This window comes from Hevea brasiliensis, chromosome 14 (assembly GCF_030052815.1).
Source record: "Hevea brasiliensis isolate MT/VB/25A 57/8 chromosome 14, ASM3005281v1, whole genome shotgun sequence".
Taxonomy (NCBI): domain Eukaryota; kingdom Viridiplantae; phylum Streptophyta; class Magnoliopsida; order Malpighiales; family Euphorbiaceae; genus Hevea; species Hevea brasiliensis.
In genome coordinates, this window is record NC_079506.1 from 34,460,192 (window position 1) to 34,480,327 (window position 20,136).

Consider the following 20,136-nt stretch of genomic DNA (forward strand, 5'->3'; position numbering starts at 1 on the left):
AGCATTTTAAATTTCCTGTTAATCATGTCTTGTGATTCAACATGTAGTGCTTGAGACGATTCGCTGTCCAGGCTAATGCGCAGTAAGTTTTTTCTAGGAAAGAGTACCTTGACTCACAATCATTGAACTTCTTGCTCAGGTAATAAATAGCCCTTTCTTTCCGGCCAGTATCATCATGTTGCCCCAAAACACATCCCATTGAGCTTTGTTGAACTGCCATATACAGGATCAGAGGCCTTCCTGCCACCGGCGGAACCAATACTGGTGGATTGGACAGATACTGCTTGATTTTCTCAAAAGCCTCTTGACAAACTGAATCCCATTGAGTGGTGTTGTTCTTTCGGAGTAGTCTAAAAATAGGCTCAGCTTTAGCGGTGAGATTGGAAATAAACCTTGATATGTAGTTCAATTTCCCCAAGAAGCTGTGCACCTCCCTTTCTGTTTTTGGGGATGGCATCTCTTAAATGGCTCGGACTTTGTCTGGATCAACTTCTATTCCTTTCTCGCTCACTATGAATCCCAACAATTTCCCAGATCTAGCTCCGAATATGCATTTGGCAGGGTTCAGTTTCAGCTAATATTTCCTGAGTCTCTCGAATACTTTCCTCATCACCTGCACATGGCTCTCCTCTCCCCGGGATTTGATGATCATATCATCCACGTACACCTCCACTTCTTTATGCATCATATCGTGGAATAATGTGACCATGGTGCGTTGGTAGGTGGCTCCAGCATTCTTTAACCCAAAAAGCATGACCCGATAGCAAAATACCCCCCATTGAGTGATAAAAGCAGTTTTCTCCTTGTCTCTCTCATCCATTGGGATTTGATTGTACCCTGATGCCCCATCGATACACGAACACCTGCCCAATCCTACTGCATTGTCTACTAACACATCAATGTGAGGGAGAGGGAAATCATTTTTCAAGCTTGCTTTATTAAGATCCCTATAATCCACACACACCCTGACTCTCCCGTCCTTCTTCATTATCGGGACAACGTTAGCTATCCATTGGGGATATTTGACTACTTCCAGGAACCCAGCATCATACTGTTTCTTGACCTCATCCCTAACTTTGAGCAGTGTGTCAGGATTCATTCTTCTTAATTTCTGCTTTACCGGGATTGTCCCCGGAATGAGAGGAATTTTGTGCGTCACTATCTGGGGGTCCAAACCAATCATATCGTCATAGCTCCATGAAAATACATCCAGGAATTCTTTGAGCAAACTGATCATATCTCCCAATCCTTCACTCTCCATAACCTTAAGTTCCTTTTCACTTCTTCCATGCCTAAGTTTATGGTGCGCATTTCGTCTCCACAAGGCACTAGGGAAGGTTCATCCCTTTCATCCCTTTCTTCTGTGAGCTCCACCTCAGAATCACTTGAAGTAATGGCAGTTATGGGGATTTCAAAATTGACCAGAGGAATTTCTGAGTCTATTGAATTATTAGGTGTTAATTGATGAATGGTCCTGAATGAACGAAATAGAATATATTATAAAGATGGAATTCAAAGAGAATTGGATATAAAATGCGTTTATTAATTCATTAAGATTTATGACATAAGAAAAGGGTCCATTTACAATGTTACACTTGTCACCATGGACAAAATGATCAAGTGTAGATAACCAAAGGTACTTTACTCGAAATTAAGTATAGGGATGTCTTCTGCTGTCCAGTTGTCCAGTTCTTGCCCTTCAGCTATTGGGGAGACCAGAGCCTCATACAAGGAATCCAAGTGGATGACATCGATGGATGGTTCTTCGGGTGATTCTTCCACCTCTGCCGGATTTTTAATGATCGATTTAGTGAAGACTTCCGTGATTCTCGGGACTACCTTCATTCTCTCGATTTTCTGATCAAATCTCTGATCCCAAAGTCTGTTTCTCATCCAGAATCGCCCATCCATGAGGGCATCTTCCTCATAACCCAAACCACTACGTCCTACCTTCTGGATAGCTGGTATAGGTTTGACAATCCCTTGCAATGTGGTGCCTAGGCCTTTGCCCTCTTCATACCCATTCCTTGACATCACTTTGGCTACCATAGCCATAGCCCCTTCATTTCTTGAAACGTTTTCTTGCAGTTCGAGGGCCTGGAAGGAGCTTTCCAACGACTCCTCCACCGCTTCCACATAAGGAAGTGATTATGGCTTGGTGACCAATATGGCTTCTTCCCATCTCACCGTGATGATTTTGCCGTCCATGATGTACTTTATCTTCTGATGCAAAGTTGAAGGAACGGCATTCGCTGAATGGATCCACGGCCTCCCCAGCAACATAGTGTAGGCCGGTTCAATGTTCATTACTTGGAATATGACGTTGAAGGTGCATGCGCCAATCTGGAGTGGCAAGTCAATGTCTCCCAGCACTTCTCTTCGTGTATCGTCAAAGGCCCTTACCACCATAGCACTCTGACGTATACTCGATTGGTCAACTGGCAGCCTAGCCAAGGTGGCACTAGGTAGTACATTGAGGGCTGACCCATTATCAATAAGGACCTTGGCCACTATACAACCTTTACATTTTACTATCACATGCAGAGCTTTAGTGTGCGTTAAGCCTGCAGGGTCATCTCTTCTTCAGAAAAGGTGACAAAACTGGATGCCTGGATTTGTCCCACTATCTTCTCGAACTGCCCCGGTGTGATATCGGGGTTCACAAAGGCCTGATCCAGGATTTTCTGCAAGGCTTGACAGTGCACCTCAGAGCTCAAAATCAGTGACAATAGTGAAATTCTGGCAGGTGTCTTCCTTAACTGCTCAACCACGTCATATTCACTTTGCTTTGTTATTTGAAGCAGCAGTTCCTCTTCTTCTTTAAGCCTGGCGGGTTCTACTTCCTCTATTTTCTCAACCTCCTCTTCTGTACTCTTCTGTAACTCTCCATTTTTACTTTCCCTCTCTTCTTTTCTTTTTCATCAGACCCGTAACATCTCCCACTTCTGGTTATAAACTCCACCTCTGATTCAAGCGGGGAAGATTTTGTGGCAGTGATGGGCTGAGGATTAGCTTGGGAAGTAGTACTGCTGGTTGGTCCGGCGTAAGTCATTCTGAAATGCTCATGGGGAGTGAAGCACGGTTTTGGAGGTGCCGGAGGTGAAGCAAGATTAGGAGCCGACATACTGCTTGACGCTCCTTGGGTGAAAACTTGAAAGTTATAATTCCAAGGTATGGCATGGGTATTGGTGACAGGAAGCTGAGGCGGGGTTCGGATAATCGTCACTGGTGGTGAGGCTACTGGGGGTGAGAAGGTGATTCTGGGTTTAGAGGTGGAAGCATTTTGGCTGAATCTAGCTGTATTCACTCCGCCTTCCATCTTTGACCTTGTCTGGCATCTCAAAACTTTGAGGGACAGTAAGTTCTGAACCTCTTGCTTAAACTCTTCATAATTTTGCAGCTGGTGGTTAGCTGCCTCTCCATGATAGGAGCAACCTGCCCCATCTTCAGGTTCTGGTGCTTGAAGGTGGAGGTAGCATTCCCTTACTGCCATTCTAAAAATTTCCTCAAAGTGAGGAATCAACTTGTCTACCTCTGGTGCCGACCTCTCCCCGTCCGACTCTATCATATTTACACCATTGCCCGCATTATGATTGGGCAACGGGTTTGAGGTAACATTGGGGAGGGAACCGTTTCCCTCAACTTCAACCACTCGTTCCTGATTAAAGCGTGCACTCTCCCTCTGAGTGCCCTGCAGTTGTCAGTTGAATGCCTTTGTGCCCCTCCATGATATTCACAACGGGCAGTGGCATCATACCACCTGGGGTATGGTGGCTGAATTGGGTCTAGGGGAACTGGTAGTATCTGGTTTATACCGACGAGGTATCGGTATATTTCGCTGAGTGGGAGGGGAAGGGGTGGATCAGGATTTCTTAGTGGTCTGGGGTTATTTTAAGGTGGCCTGGGTTGGGTAGGTGGAGGAGGCAGTCTGGGTTGGTAATTTGTAGGTGGAGGATACTGTGGGCGTGGGTGTGGATAATTTGGGAAAGGAGGTGGAACGTTTGCAATGGTTTGGCCATGAGGGGGAGGATATGGCCGGTAGTTATTTTGGGAAAGTGGGGAATAATTGTTCTGCCGGGTGATGGAATGCACATCACCCTCCTTCTTTTTGCCAAAACTGGCAGCTTTCTTTGCAGGATTCTCAGTCAACTCCTGCAGTCATCCCATCCTTAGATTAGCTTTTATCCTCTCGCCAGCTTGGATAATATCCGAGAAGCTGTTGGAAGTGTTTCCAATCATCAAATTGAAGTAAGGAGCCTTCAATGTCTCGATGAACAGGGAGCATAGTTCATTGTCGGTTACTGGAGGATATACTTCTGCAGCCTTCTCCCTCCATCTTTGGGCATATTCCTTGAAGCTTTCCCTGTCCCTCTGCACCAGGTTTTGGAGGTCCCTCCTTGTAGGGGCCACATCACAGTTAAATTTATATTGCTTTAAGAAGGCATCAGCTAAATCTTTCCAAGAGCGCAGTTTGCTCCTGTCCAACTGTATGCACCATCTCAGGGCTGCTCCGGAGAGGCTCTCGTGAAAGAAGTGGATGAGAAGTCTGTCATCTTCTGTCAAGGCAGACATTTTGGCAATGTAAGTTGCCAGGTGAATGCGGGGATCTGAGTTCCCAGTATACTTGTCAAAATCCGGGACTTTGAATTTGGGTGGCACCACCACATCTGGCACCAATCTTAGTGACGCCACATCGACTGAACCATACATGTTTAGCCCCTCTATTGCTCTCAATCTCTCCTCTAGAGCAGACAACTTCTCATTTTCCTTGGTCCTATTTTCTCCTCCTACTGCATGAAATGCTTCCCTAGTTGGGAGATGAGGGGTAGAGTGAACTGGAGGAATTAGTATTGAAGGGTATGGGTCGACATTCGAGACGACTGGGTAATGGGAGAAAGGTAGGTCATTATTTATGGTAGCCGGATTGATAGTGATTGTCGGATCCGGGATAGGTGACTGAAAGGTGAAGGAGGTTGAAGCCTGATGAGGATCCATTGTTGTAGGCGGTGGGGTAGGTAGTGGTAAGTTAGGTTCTGAAGCGGGTTTATTTTGGGACATCTTCCTCATTAGTCTCATGAGTTATGAGACCTGGTCTTTTAGCTCGGACACTTGCCCTTGTAGGTTCTGTACTTGTTCCTGGTCTTCCATTATCTTTTTTGTTCGGGATCTCGTTAAGTACACTCGTTTGGGTTGAACCGTGTGCCTGGTCAGACTTTCTTTGTTTGAAGCAATGTTGATTTTCTGTAGGGAAATAAATAAAAAAGCTTTTAATGAATTTTGAATTTCGTAAAAAAAACTAAAGGTCCTGGTTCAGACGAAGGATACGGTGGCATTTGGGGTGCCAAAATGAAATCTGCAGAAGGATAATCGCATCAATTTTGTCATGGCATCGTTCGATAGCCTGACTGTGAATGATTGGATTGAATGCGCATCTATGATACCTGTCCATATGGCACATCCAATTTTTCGCATAACCCTAGCGAGGGGGTTCCTATGGGAGTTATACTATTTATTCACAATTTTACTAAACAATGGTCCAAAAATCATTCTATTAACTCAATAATTTGTACACAACATTCTTTACATCGGCCTAGGCTCAGGGAGGTTCTTTATAATGAGATGACATTTTCTGAGGTACTCATATAACCTTTCTTCTTATCTGGCAGGGTTAAATGCTTTTAGAGCATACTCAGATTCGGGTAGGAGTTCTTGTTTTCCCTGTGCTATCGTTCTCTCCAGCTGGTCAACATTCTCTTTCAGTTCCTGATAGAGAGCAGCTTGTCTTTCTTTTTCCTTCCTTTCCTTAGCACATTCTTTCAGAATATCATTGATGAGTAGTGCCTGTTCCTTCAATTCGAGCTTCTTCTTTTTGTTTTCTTGTTTATACTCTTCTATGAGTATCTCTTGGTATTTCATTTTTTTTCTGAAGCTTACTATTCTGTACTTCTACTTCTTTTATTACATCTTGGAGAGAGCTTTTTTCCTTTTCCCACCGTGCCTCTTGCTCTTCGAAGCCCATCTTTTCGGCCCTTGCCTCTTCCCTGAGCCTTCTCACTTTTCTTTTAAGGTTCTGCTGTTGGTCTTCCAACTGCTTTATTTGTTCTTGCAATTGCGAGTTCTCGGTGTTTGCCTTTTGTAGGGAACCGGTCAGATGATCATTAGCTTCTTCTGATAGGACGTTTCGGCGAATTCGAATTTTGTTGAATCTGTAGTCAAGTGTTCTTGATCCCTGTCAGCCCTCCATTTAAGATAATCGCCTGTGGCACTCGGGCCTTTAGGCGACCTCTCCATTAGAGTGATGTTTTCCCAAGATTTGCGAGCTATTTTCAACATTTTCTCTTCCTTGAGCTCATGGTAGAAATGACCTTGGTGGTATTCTTCAATGTTGATTCTGAACTGTGTTGAGCCAAACTGTCTCATTACTAATGCCGGAGTATAGCTTGTGTATCCAGTCACTTTGATTAGGGATACCAATTGATTACCCCCCGTGCCGATCAAAATGGATTGACTTGATGTCTACAATTTCCTCCAACAGTAGTCATGGCTATTGAAGCTCAAAATCTGCTTTTGCCAATGCGACTCATCCTTCGGGCTGATTACTAATCGGGTCATTTTCTCGATGAGAGGCTGGTCAAGGTACCAAGTTAATCCCTTCGTCTCCACAGGACACATATGACTGATAATCCAGAGATGCAACAATTGAGAATAACACTTAATTGACCCCTTGCCTTGTTGTCTATAGTAAGTGAGGGTTAAGAAAGTTTCGGCAAGAATTGCCGGTACTGGATTAACCTTCTGTTTCTCTACTGCCCAGAACATTTCCACAACGCCGTAGGTTATGATTCCGGAAGGTCCAGGGAACAAAATCAGGCCGTAGACTGCTAAAGCAAGCATCAATGAAGCTCGATCCCACTGTTCATCTTGGATGCATTGATCTAACCCCTTCTTGAGATAAGTCCAATACCATCCATGCGTGTTCCCTTTGACAGTTTCCCTCGCATTTGCTTCTTCTGGTGGAATCCCTAGCATATGTGTGAACCGTTTCCAGGTCTGCCTATGCTCGAGGTGTAGGTAAATCCGATTCTGCGCCACATAGGGAATTTCTAGCAATGCTTGATATTCTTCCATAGTGGGAGCAGTATTGATGTCGTTGAAAGAGAACACTCCATACCTAGGATTCCATATTGGCAACTTGGCCTTTAATGCCGGGACTTGAACTTTAACTCGCATCAAGGTTGCAATCTTCCCATATCTCTTCTCAAATTGTGCTTTGACCTGATCGGGAAATGACTTCCAACCATTAGCCAAACCCTCGAGACTGTTCATTCTAACTTCAATCTTGCTCAGATCCAATGGAGGTAATGAGCTAGTATCACTGTGTGGGGGCACTGAGCTATGAGACGATTCGGGCCATGGTTTAGCATTCTGTTCTGACTTAAGAACTTCTTCTGCCGACTGACTCGAGGATGCCATGTAAAAAAAAATGATGCTTATCCTTTTACAGACCTTAATTTGGTGATGCCTGCGGGAAAAACTTGTTAGTAGGATAAACTCAGGTAATCTTGAATTATACTGTTGGCAAAGCAACACCTACACATTTGTCGAAGTAGGAACATGTGTAGGTTTTTCTGATAGTATGATTCAGGATTACCCTTAAAATAAGAACAAAATAAAATAAGCAGAATAGGGTAAGAGTAAGTATGCCCCTTTTGTCTTAAAATAAGGAGAGCCCTAGTACCGGCTGGGTGCTACCTGATTGGATAGTTCTATCTTATAGGGTAGCTTGCTACGGCTTCCAGCTATCGTGATAGTTTAGCTCAAGGTCTAATTTTCTAAAAGCCATAGGTTCCCAAATTGCCCCTACTGTAAACAGTAGAGCCCCATTCTATCCCCCATGATACTGTTAGGAAAATTCCACGGGTATCACAGTAAATAGAACGAGTTTCAATTTGAGTAGAAGCCTTCACGGATACTAATGGGGTAAAACCCACGGGTACCGCTACATCACTCCCTCCTACTTCTTAAAAGGGTAAGAAAGCCCGGGTATAGGGCTGGAGTGTGTGAGGACTTCGTGTGAGTGTTCAGTGTGTGAAGGGGCACCTTTACCTTTTCCCAGTATGGGGGAATTTTCTCTCTTTTTTAAACGAAGAGCGCTGTAGGAAGTAAAACAAGCAAAACAAGCAAAACAGTTAGCAGGAATAATAATAATTAATGTATAAAATTTTACGGAGTGGGCCCACCTAACTGTGATTTGATCGCAAAATTAAATCTACTTTTGGACCTCTGGACCGGGGTTAAGTCATTACTCCCCAGTGGAGTCGCCAAGCTATCGTAAGGGAATTTGCGGTCACCTGAACGAACCCTCATCGAAGTGGGAAAAAGTGAGGAGTCGTCACTTTAATTTTGAGAGAAATTAAAGAAAACCATTTGCGAAAATAAATTTAAATGAAACCACTTCAAAAATAGAGATTCTAGGTTCGGGGTCCTTAAACGGATGGAAAAGGTGTTAGGCACCCCACCTCGTCCCTCAACGAGGGTAGGCAGATTTAACTTCGCGTTCTTTATAAACTAGAGTTGATAGTTAGGAGGGTTTGAATGGAAATGTTAATCCTTTTGACAAAAAGGAATATTTGATTTTTCACTAATTCGGATTACCCAGGTACATAAGTAAATGAGACAACCTTAGTGAATTGCTGTTGCGTATTAGTTTTATTTTTGGGGAGATCATTTTACGTATTTGTTAAAATTTAATTTGAGAATCGGATAAGAACTCTCCTCCGATCTCCTTTTAGGTGAAAATTTAGATTGGAGATCGGATAAGAACTCTCCTCCGATCTCTTTTAACTATATATTTTTTTAAAATTTTGGATTGAGAATCGGATAAGAACTCTATCTAATCTCTTTTGAATATTTATTAAAATTTTAGATTGAGAATCGGATAAGAACTCTCCTCCGATCTCTTTTAAATATTTTTTTAAATTTTTCAAGTGAGAATCGGATAAGAACTCTCCTCCGATCTCCTTTTAACATTTGTTAAAATTTTTAGATTGAGAATCGGATAAGAACTCTCCTCCGATCTCTTTTTAGTTTTTATTAAAATTTGGGTGAGAACCGGATAAGAACTCTCCTCCGATCTCTTTTTAATTTTTATTAAAATTTGGGTGAGAACCGGATAAGAACTCTCCTCCGATCTCTTTTTACTTGAATGAGAGCCGGATAAGGACTTTTCCAATCTCTTGAAATTTTACATATCGTAAGAGCCTAAGATTAAAGATTCTGGTATTCAAAGATGCCGAGGACCATAATAAAGCTTCTTTTGGCTCATTGGTACCCCGCGACTTGACAAGGGATACTAGACTGAATTTTACCGACCTCCTATGTAGTCACCTTACCAGCACCTTTTGGCAAACGACGTTCGATCTACCCTATTTGTTTATCTAAGGTTTGGTTTTACTCCGCCTTGTGACATTTTTTTTTCAATCGTTTTCTGTGTTGTTCTAGTGATTCGACTTTACTATTTTCTGACTTATTATTCAGACCTTTCAATATTTTAAACAAACTCTTAAGATACGATTACCTATATTTTGTCCAACTACTTATATGCTACTCGGGTCTAGAACATTCACATTTTGGGAGTAAAAAAGAATGAACTGATGAACAAAAAGAAAATTTGAGAAAAGCCTTCTTCGGGGGCCTTTTAACACAATATGAAACTAATGAACATTGCTAGCATGAAGCGAAAGAAGTACGTAAAATAAAAACGAGCACTAAATAAAGCAGCGGTAAAGCACACTCACCTGTAGGGAATCGGAACTATGGGATTAACTATGGAGTCACCAAAGCGTGGTAAAATTACGGGCTGATATCCTAAGGACTGAGGTTTGCCTTGAGATGATGAATATCTCGTTAAGATGTAGTCAAGCCGAAGCAGTAACCTGGTCTGACGAGGTAAAACTTGGGAAATGGGAACGGAAATGAAGATAACAAAGACTGACTTGATGGTGAGAATGTCACGGAGCAATGAACAAACTGAAAATAAAGAGTTTCAGTATTCAAGACCTCGTTCAAGAAAATACTTTAGAAAACTGGTTTTTGAAGTTTTTCTATCTTCCCAAACTTAAAAAAAAAATAGCAGAGTAACAAACTGAATTGAGTTTCAGAGTTCTTCTGCTATAATTCCCACCCTTTTTCTTTTTTTTTTCCATCCCCCTGAACAGTTTTCATGCAGGTATTTATAGGAACTGGGTGCTCCCCATGAAGGGTCAGGATCTGTTTTGAGGGAGATGGAGGGTTAAGATTTTAAAGGACATGATCTGAGGCTCGGGAATTAAAGAGAATCCGAACGGACGGCTGAGATCCCTTCCAAAATATTTATCCTTTCTCTCTTCTAATCTGACGGCCCAAAATTTTCTTGTCAAGAGCGAACAGAGGGCTAGGAGTGAAAGGCGCTGATCTTGTCGTCTTCTTCTTTGATCCAAGGGCTCCGAGCTCGTCCTTACAAGTAAGATCAACGGTGGAGATTGGGATGTACAGGGCCGTCATGACATACTCTGGCACTTGTTAGTAATGTGGGTGATTCTCAGTCGTGCGGTAGAGATCTCGTCTGCAACGCTTTAACTACCTCGGCTCTGATTATGACGACAGCGGTAGGCGTCTTATTCTCTTTGTTTTCCGATCTCCCGATCTTTCCGACATGATTCTTTTCCGATCCCTCATGCCGGACTCCCCTCTTCTGACCTCTCCTACTCCGGTCTTTTCCTTTATCAGGTCCGGTCCAGTCAAAGCATTTATTCCTTCAATTCCCGAGGCATCCGCTTCGTTTTATGCTTAGTAATAAATGCTCGGACCATCCCCTATATATATACCTTCAACAGGGGAACCTTCTGCATTTGATTTTCTCCCCTTTTCTCCTCATTTTTCCCATTTTAGCTGCTCCGGCAACAATCCCGGACATGATGACCGCTTTTGATCATTTTCCGGTTGCCCTCTTTGTTCCTTGCCTGAAAATTTACGATCCTGGTGAACGGGAAATTATGATAACTTAATCTGATGACCATGAGAGAACCAGACTAATTTAACGACTTAGATCGAGGACCTTGATCTCATTGATCTCGAATCGTTTGACCGATACAAATGGCGAACTGGTTTCGGGCGAGAAGACTGCTAATATTCCCCTTAACATCGGTGATTGCTCCTTGGCGTTCATCTAGCTCTTCACCACACTAGGTGTTTCGACAGCGGCTCGGTTTCGAGCGGTAACTTTGATGACGACCTCTCCTGGTCAAACACATCTTTTGACTCAGCCACGAGACTAGGCTTTGACATAGGCCTTTTAGATAGGATGTTCCACCGATCTCTAAGATCGCCCTCATGATGTAATCAGACCTTTAATGTAATCCGATCTCTAGAGATCGCCCAAATGATGTAATCAGACCTTTAATGTAATCCGATCTCTAGGGATCGCCCAAATGATGTAATCCGACCTTCTGGGAATAAAATTTTATTTTCTCAATTATCATTTTTATTATTATTTCATTGGTTATTTTCCGATCTCTAAAGTATTTATCCGATCCGACTCTTAATTTGAATGACCTTATCCGATTCGTAATTCAAAACACCTTAATCTGCCGCTCTATAGTTAACCGATCTCTTTATGGAATCTCCAGAATATTCGTGAGACGTGTCAGAAAAGACTGGCGGATCTCGTTAACCGATGAGCTGCTTGGGACATCGTGAGCATTAAATGCTCGGACGGGTATAAATAGGGGAAGGGTTAGCCAGTTGCTCCCTTATGTCATTTTCATCCCCCTCGCGAACAACTTCAAAATTCTCTCGTTTTCTCAAGTTCTTCCGACACCGATCAGACTTCGGTAAGGGTTTTGATCTTTCTTTTAGTTTAAATTCTCTATTTCCTTTGAAAATGAGCGGCGCCGAGGGTCAGAGAGCGGCAAGCCCCCCTTCCATTCAGACTCGTGGTCATCTGATGAAGTGGAGGTAGTCGGACCAAGCGTGCGACCTGAACCTCCTAGGGTCTCTATTCTAGCTCGGGGGCAAGCAGCACCATCAAGGCATGTACCTTCTTCAGGGAGGGTAAATCTTCCCATGGACGAGCTACCATCAATTCTTCAAGAAATTGACCTACAATCGTTCAACCAAGAATACAACATTCATCCTGATTCATTCGAACTCATTCGGTGTCACGGCGATCTCCGAGCCGATCACTTCTTCGAAGAGAACGACATGATTATAGTATACGAAGAGCAACTAAAAGCCGGGCTGCGGTTCCCTCTTGACGACTTCTTCAAGGAAGTCTTAAAATTTCACCAAGTGTGCATAGCCCAAGTCCACCTGAACTCGTGGCGGATCCTAGTAGCTTTCAGAGGCCTCTGCCGAGCTAAGGGATTCCATCCTACAGCTAAGGTATTCACTGAACTACATAGATTAACTCGTCGAAAGGACTGTCACACCTTACTCCTCTGTAAGGCATAACATGATCCCGTAGAAAACCTAATGAACTACCGAACTTCACCTACCGATAACTCATTAAGTAACCCACAAGGGATTTTAAACAATTTTCTTACTTTTGACAAGTGGTGAGCATTTTTTAATAGGTATTTAAAACATATGATTAAAAGTAAATCTAATTAATATTTTCGGTCCATTTTAGTTTTTCGCAAATTTTATAAAAATTTTGACAGAGTTCTGTTTGTATTTTGAGAAACCAGTTCTTCAAAAACCTGTAAAAAACACTTCTAAAAGTTTTTCTCAACCACTACTTCGATTTCACAATCAAACTCAATCAATTTCACAATCATTTCAATAAATTTCTCAAGTTCAAAATTCAATAATCCTCAGCATACTAGCAATACATTTCATTTAAATTAAATAAAATAGTTATACTCATATTTCATTAGAGACAACACAATTTATGTACATTCTTACAAAATTTACATCAAAAGAAATACAAACTAAACTTTATTACAAACTTCATACAAATTTTTGTACAAGCTGCTCAAGACCCATTTGCACGTCCATACATTTATATGCAATACATACATGAAAAGAAATATTTACAATTAGGGTATAAATTATACCTGAAGACTTTAAGCTGATAGCTCCTCACACCTCAAAGAAATTTCATCTGCTCCTCTAGTCTTTGTATCTGCGACAGCAATAAAAGCCATCGCTGAGTACTAGGACTCAGTGGTGCACAACATACTAAAATAATCTTTATGCAGAATATAATCACATTTATTCAAAAATTTGACTAAACAAAAGCATTAAACACAAAACATGAATTATGAAATTTTAATGCAAACCAAGTTCATTTCGAAGTATCAAAATACATTTCATAAAATCCACAGTTAGATCATGCCATTCAAAACAAATAGAATCTCAATAGCCAGAGGCTAAAGAGAAATCACATCACAAGGCTAGCTAGCTCAAATATATGGATATCCATTCACATCCTCTTCTACTGGCACACCTCAACACTTCTCCAGAGAAGGAATCAAAATTCGAAACTAATTACCTTCACTAGTCGTGCCAGTGAGGTGTTCAAATATATGGTCATGACACTGTGATTTCAAAACTTATCTTAACAACTTGCTAAACATTGTCATTTCAATATACATAATAACTTTCAACAATTTAAATCAAAACATCATAAGAATTCCATAATTCAATATTTCACATTATTCAAAACAGTATGCAAAAGATGATTATAAAAAGTATACGTTGTGCACAAACCTCAAGCGAGTCGCCTCTGGGCCTTGACTCGGTTCCTCAGGTTTTTTCCCAGTATTCTTTTCAACTGAAACACACAATTTTACAATGTTTCAGTACTAGAACTTAACATAAATCCCAAAATAAATTTAGCTTCACATTTACCTAGTTCTAACGTGTTAAATTCGACGTTCTTGACATTTTTTTGTTTCGGGTTACTGTTCACTACACTATTCAAGTCAAATAATTGACTTTCTAAGGCTTAATAGGTATGGGAACTCCAACTTCGCCCACATACCACATTTTGGTCACTAAACTTGTTGGTTTTGGTTGTTTACTCAAATCCTAAGTCTTTTAGGCAAATTTGGTAAATTTTAGTTTTGGAGTCCTAAGTTGCACTGTTCCATTGGTCACTTTATTGTTGGAATTTGGCAAAACTTTCTTCATAGAAAATGTTCCCCATTGTCTTAAGTTTATTCTCCTTTTTGAATCACCCCAACTGGAGTTTTGTAGCTCAAGTTATAGCCAAAATACAGTTACTGTTCACGTGCACTATTTATGCTGTAAATTTTGGTTCTGGCAGATTTTTGATCCAAATTCGTTCAATAATTTGATCAAGTTAAGTCTGTAATTTGGTCTAATTTCCTTCATACAAAATGTTCTACAATGTCTTAGGTTTCCATCGGTTCAAGATTCACCTAAATCGGAGTTTTCTAGAGAGAGTTATAGCCATTGAAACTTTACTGTTCAAATGGCAATTCTGCAGTTTTGCAGGTTCAGTAACTCAATTTTGCTCAATAATTTGATTAGGTTAATGGCATAATTTGGGTTGGTGTTCTGCATGAAAGTTTTAGATCTATATCTTATCTAATTACTGGTAAAATTTCAAATCATTTTGACCTTCCTAGCTCGAGTTATGACCAAATGAACAATTACTGTTCATTTGGTCAGTTTGTGCAGTGGCAGACTGCTCTTAACCAACTTTGGTCAATTGGTTCACTAGGTTTTGGTAAGTTTTTGGGCATAGTTCCTTAACGAAAATTGTGTCATTTTATGTCTATTTTCATCCTCAATTGGTGGAATATCAATTGGACTTGTAAAATTTCTGTTTTGATCCTTCAAAGTTGCCTTGGTCATGCTGCCAGCAGCATGACCATTTACCCTACGAATTTGACTTTCATTCTAACAATTCCCACACATCTCCTTTGGTCATTATTGACCATTTTTCACTTCACAATAGGTCAAAGTCATCATTTATGCATTTCTTCAAAATTTGCCTCAAAACCCTAGGCCTCCAAACCTTAATCTCACTACTTAATTACCATTAGCAATTTTAAAGTTCCAATCTATAATCATTCAACTAATTAAGACTTTTAAACTCATTCTAATGCATCAAACCATACAATTTATGTTCCTTCTTCAAGTTGGCCGAAATTCAGCAATGGTCCTTCCCCCGTATTTTTATTTAATTTCATAAATTCTAAGCTCATTTCAACCATTACACATGCATCTAAAATGGAAAAATAACAAGTTAACATACTAACCTCAACTATAATGCCAATTCTTCAATTTCTCTCCTCCTTTCTTCTTTTTTTCTTGTTCTTAAGTTGAGATTGCAAGGTCTAGTGAAGTTTTTAGGAGATTTATTAGGGTTGAGTGTAGGAATTAAAGCTTAAATGCAAGCTTTAATGGAGAACTTTCATGGAGGGAGTGTGGAGATGGTGAGGCGGCAACCAAGGGAGAAGAAGAGTGATTTTTCTAATTTTTTTTCTTTTGTTTTCTTTTATTTATTTTTCTATGGAAGACTATAAAAATCTAATTTAATAAATAATTTAATTGATTTATTTTATGACATCATGCATGAGGTCATGCATGATGTCATCACCTTTTTACTTTTTCATTTTTCTCTTTTTTTTTTCTATTTTTCTATTAGTTCTTTAATTTAATTCTCGATTCCAAAATTTTCTTTTCTCCGATTTTATTTGACAGCTAGGTCAGGAGTCAGCTCTAGAGGTCAATTGACAAAATTGCCCCTCGCCGGTTCATCCCGGTTTGCAAATAATTCGATATTTCTTCTGGCTCCCTGACCTAATTATTTGACTGGCTTAACAGTTCTTTTTCGTGATTTTCTCTTTTCCACTGTGATTTTCTCGTTTAACCTCTTATGTTCTGTTTTTCTTATTTATACTTAACTAATTCAACATTACTAATTATTTGTGTTTATGGTTTCTCTAGTTGTTTTAAGTATGGTTCTAATCCCCTTAATTGTCCGGACCGACACCGGTCACCGGAACAGTGAAATATACCAGGCTATACAAATAGGAGTGTTACAATTCTCCCCCCCTTAAATAAATTTTGTCTCGAAATTTTACCTGGTATCAATCTCTGAACAGCTATGGGTGTTGTCTCCTCATGTCCTCTTCTCGTTCCCAAGTAGCCTCCTGGCCCGAATGATGGTTCCACAGCACTTTTACCAACGGTATCTGCTTGTTTCGTAGCTGCTTCACCTCATAAGCCAGAATCTCTATGGGTTCTTCTTCATATGTGAGGTCTAGATTTACTTCAATTTCCTCTACTGGTAGTACATGAGATGGGTCTGATCGATACCTCCTCAACATAGACACATGGAAGACATTATGTATCTTTTCCAACTCTGGAGGTAATGCCAACCGATATGCCAAAGGACCCACTCTTTCTAGAACCTCATATGGCCCAATGAAACGAGGACTCAGTTTCCCCTTTCTGCCGAATCTCATAATTCTCTTCCAAGGAGAAACCTTGAGGAATACTTTCTCACCCACTGCATACTCAATATCCCTTCTTTTCAAATCAATATAGGACTTCTGACGGTCCGATGCAGTCTTAAGTCGATCTCGGATCACCCTGATCTTCTGCTCAGTTTGCTGAACAATTTCGGGTCCAATCATCTTTCTTTCACCCACATCATCCCAACACAACGGGGTTCTACATTTTCTGCCATACAAAGCTTCATATGGAGGCATCCCAATGCTTGATTGGTAGCTGTTGTTGTAAGCAAACTCAATCAAAGGCAAGTGTGTATCCCAACTGCCCTCAAACTCAATCACACAAGCCCGTAGCATGTCTTCCAAGATCTGAATTATCCTTTCAGACTGACCATCTGTCTGTGGATGGAATGCAGTACTGAAGTTCAATCTAGTTCCTAGGGCTCTCTGAAGACAACCCCAGAATCTAGAAGTGAACCTAGGATCTCTATCTGACACGATGGATACTGGCACTCCATACAGTCTCACAATCTCATCGATGTATAACTTGGCCAATCTTTCTAAATTGTAGTCCATCCGAACTGGCAGAAAATGAGCAGATTTAGTTAGTCTGTCAACAATGACCCAAACTGCATCATGACTCTTCTGTGTCCTCGGAAGTCCCATCACAAAATCCATTGTTATTCTCTCCCATTTCCACTCTGGTACTGGTAGTGGATGTAACAACCCAGCGGGTACTTGATGCTCTGCCTTTACTTGCTGACAAGTTAGGCATTTAGCAACAAACTCTGCCACATCTCTTTTCATACCCATCCACCAGTAATGCTCCTTTAGCCCTCTATACATTTTTGTACCACCAGGGTGCATGGCAAAAGGAGACTCATGTGCTTCCTTCAAAATGATCTTCCTCAATTCAACATCATTAGGAACACATATTCTGCCCTGGTGTAGCAGTAGACCATCATCTCTGATTGAGAATTCTGGTTTCTTGCCCTGCCTGACTTCTTCCAATAGCTTCTGATACTTCTGATCATTCTGAGCAGCCATTCTAATCTGATCAATCAACACTGGCTGTACATGCCATGCAACTGCTGTTTGCCCATCATCATTAATCTCTAAGCTGGCATACAATGATCTCAACTCATGTACCAAAGACAAAGGAGTAACCCGTAGACTTGCCATAGTCTTGCAACTTAAGGCATCAGCCATAACATTAGCTTTCCCAGGCTGATAGTCTATCAGACAATCATAGTCTTTTATCAACTCTAACCATCTCCTCTGTCTCAAATTCAACTCTTTCTGGGTGCCCAAATACTTCAAACTCTTATGATCTGTATAGATGTAACACTTTTCCCCATACAAATAGTGTCTCCAGATCTTAAGAGCAAACACAATAGCTGCAAGCTTCAAATCATGTGTTGGATAGTTTCTCTCATGCGATTTTAGCTGGCGTGATGCATAGGCAATGACATTTCGATCTTGCATCAATACACAGCCTAACCCATTGTGAGAAGCATCACTATATACTGTGTATTCTTTACCCGGAGTAGGTAAAGTCGGGACTGGAGCTTCAGTCAAACATTTCTTCAATTCATCAAAACTCTGTTGGCATTTATCCGTCCACTGAAATTTTACATCTTTTCTAAGCAGCTTGGTCAATAGAGATGCCAACATGGAGAATCCCTTCACAAATCTACGGTAGTATCTAGCTAAACCCAGAAAACTACGAATTTCTGTGACATTTCTGGGTGGCCTCCAATTAAGGACAGCTTCAATCTTACTTGGATCTACCTTGTTGCCCTCTTCTGATACTACATGCCCCAAGAAAGATATTTCTCTCAGCCAAAATTCATACTTCGACAATTTGGCATATAGCTGTTTCTCTCTCAAAGTCTGCAGTACAATCCGCAGATGTCTATCATGCTCTTCTGCATTCCTCGAATAGACCAATGTATCATCTATGAATACCACAACAAACTGGTCGAGGTATGGTCTGAAGATAGTGTTCATCAAATCCATAAAAGCAGCCGGAGCATTAGTTAACCCGAATGGCATGACTAGGAATTCATAATGGCCATAGCGGGTTCTAAAGGCAGTTTTAGGAATACTCTGCTCTGTACTTTCAGCTGATAATAACCTGATCTCAGGTCAATTTTGGAGAACACAGCTGCACCCCTCAACTGATCAAACAAGTCATCAATACGGGGTAATGGATATCTGTTCTTTATTGTCACCTTATTCAACTGCCGATAGTCAATGCATAACCGGAGAGTGCCATCCTTCTTCTTAACAAACAATACTGGCGCTCCCCAAGGTGACACACTAGGGCGGATAAAGCCCTTATCAAGTAATTCTAGCAACTGCACTTTCAACTCTTTCAATTTTGCAGGTGCCATTCTATATGGCGTTATGGAGATTGGTTCCACACCAGGCATAACATCAATCTCAAACTACACCTCTCTTTCTGGAGGTAATCCTGGTAATTCATCAGGAAATACATCCGGAAAATCACATACAGTAGGGATGTCCCTCAATGTTGGACTACCCACTTGGGTGTCTATCACATGTGCCAAGTACGTCTCACACCCTTTCCTAATCATTTTTTTGGCCAGTGCAGCTGAAATGATGTTTGATGGCAGTAAATGCCTCTCCCATGTATTACCACATCACCGTACAAAGGGAGACCAAAAGTGACTGTCTTCATTCTACAGTCAATCATGGCATGATGCCTGGCTAACCAATCCATGCCCAAGATGATATCATACTCTCTGAAGGGCATTTCAATCAAGTCTGATAGGAAAACATGTCCTTGGATCACCAAAGGACAGTCTCTATAGATTCTGTTGACCCGGACCTCTTATCCTAACGGACTAGTTACTTGCACTTCAAAACCCATTTGCACACATGGAACAGCAAGTGAACTGACTATGCTAGCACTAACATATGAATGGGTTGAACCAGGATCAAACAACACAAATACATCTTGATCAGAGATAGAGAATGTACCAGCTACCACATCGGAAGTCTCAGCCTCTTCTCGCTGTCTCATTGTGTAGACTCTGGCTGAAGCACTTCCATATGCTGATTGACCAACTATGCCCTGACTGCCTGAAGCAGTGCCTCTACCTCTGCCTCTTCCTCTGCCAAATGACTGTGAACCTCTGGAAGCAGAACTCTGAATAGATCCCTCGGCAGTAGTAGGAGCTGGACCATATCTCGAAGATGGAGCACTAGTGCAGTGTCTTGCTAAATGACCCTTGCCTCCGCAGTTAAAGCAGGCTCCAGTGGCCCAATAACATTCCCCCCCATGAACCTTGCCACAAGTCTCACAGGGGCGGGCAGAATATGAACCCTCGCCGATCGCTGTCTGCACCTAGGGGTCTCGCCCGTAAAATCTGCCTCTACCAAATCTTCCACCTCGACCCCTGCTGGGTCCACTAAACTTCTTTTTCTTTCCAGAGGTAGCACCAGAACTCTGTTCAATTGATTTTTCCCCCTTGTCTTTTTCTGATTTCTCAACTTTTTCTTTCACTGGGGTTGCTTCTGATTCAATTCTCTCCAGTTCAAGTGCTTGAGACATAAGCTTTGAGAAGTTGCTGTGTCGAAATCCCACAACTTGCATCCTTATACTGGACTTCAAACCCGTCTCAAATCTCTTGCATCTTGC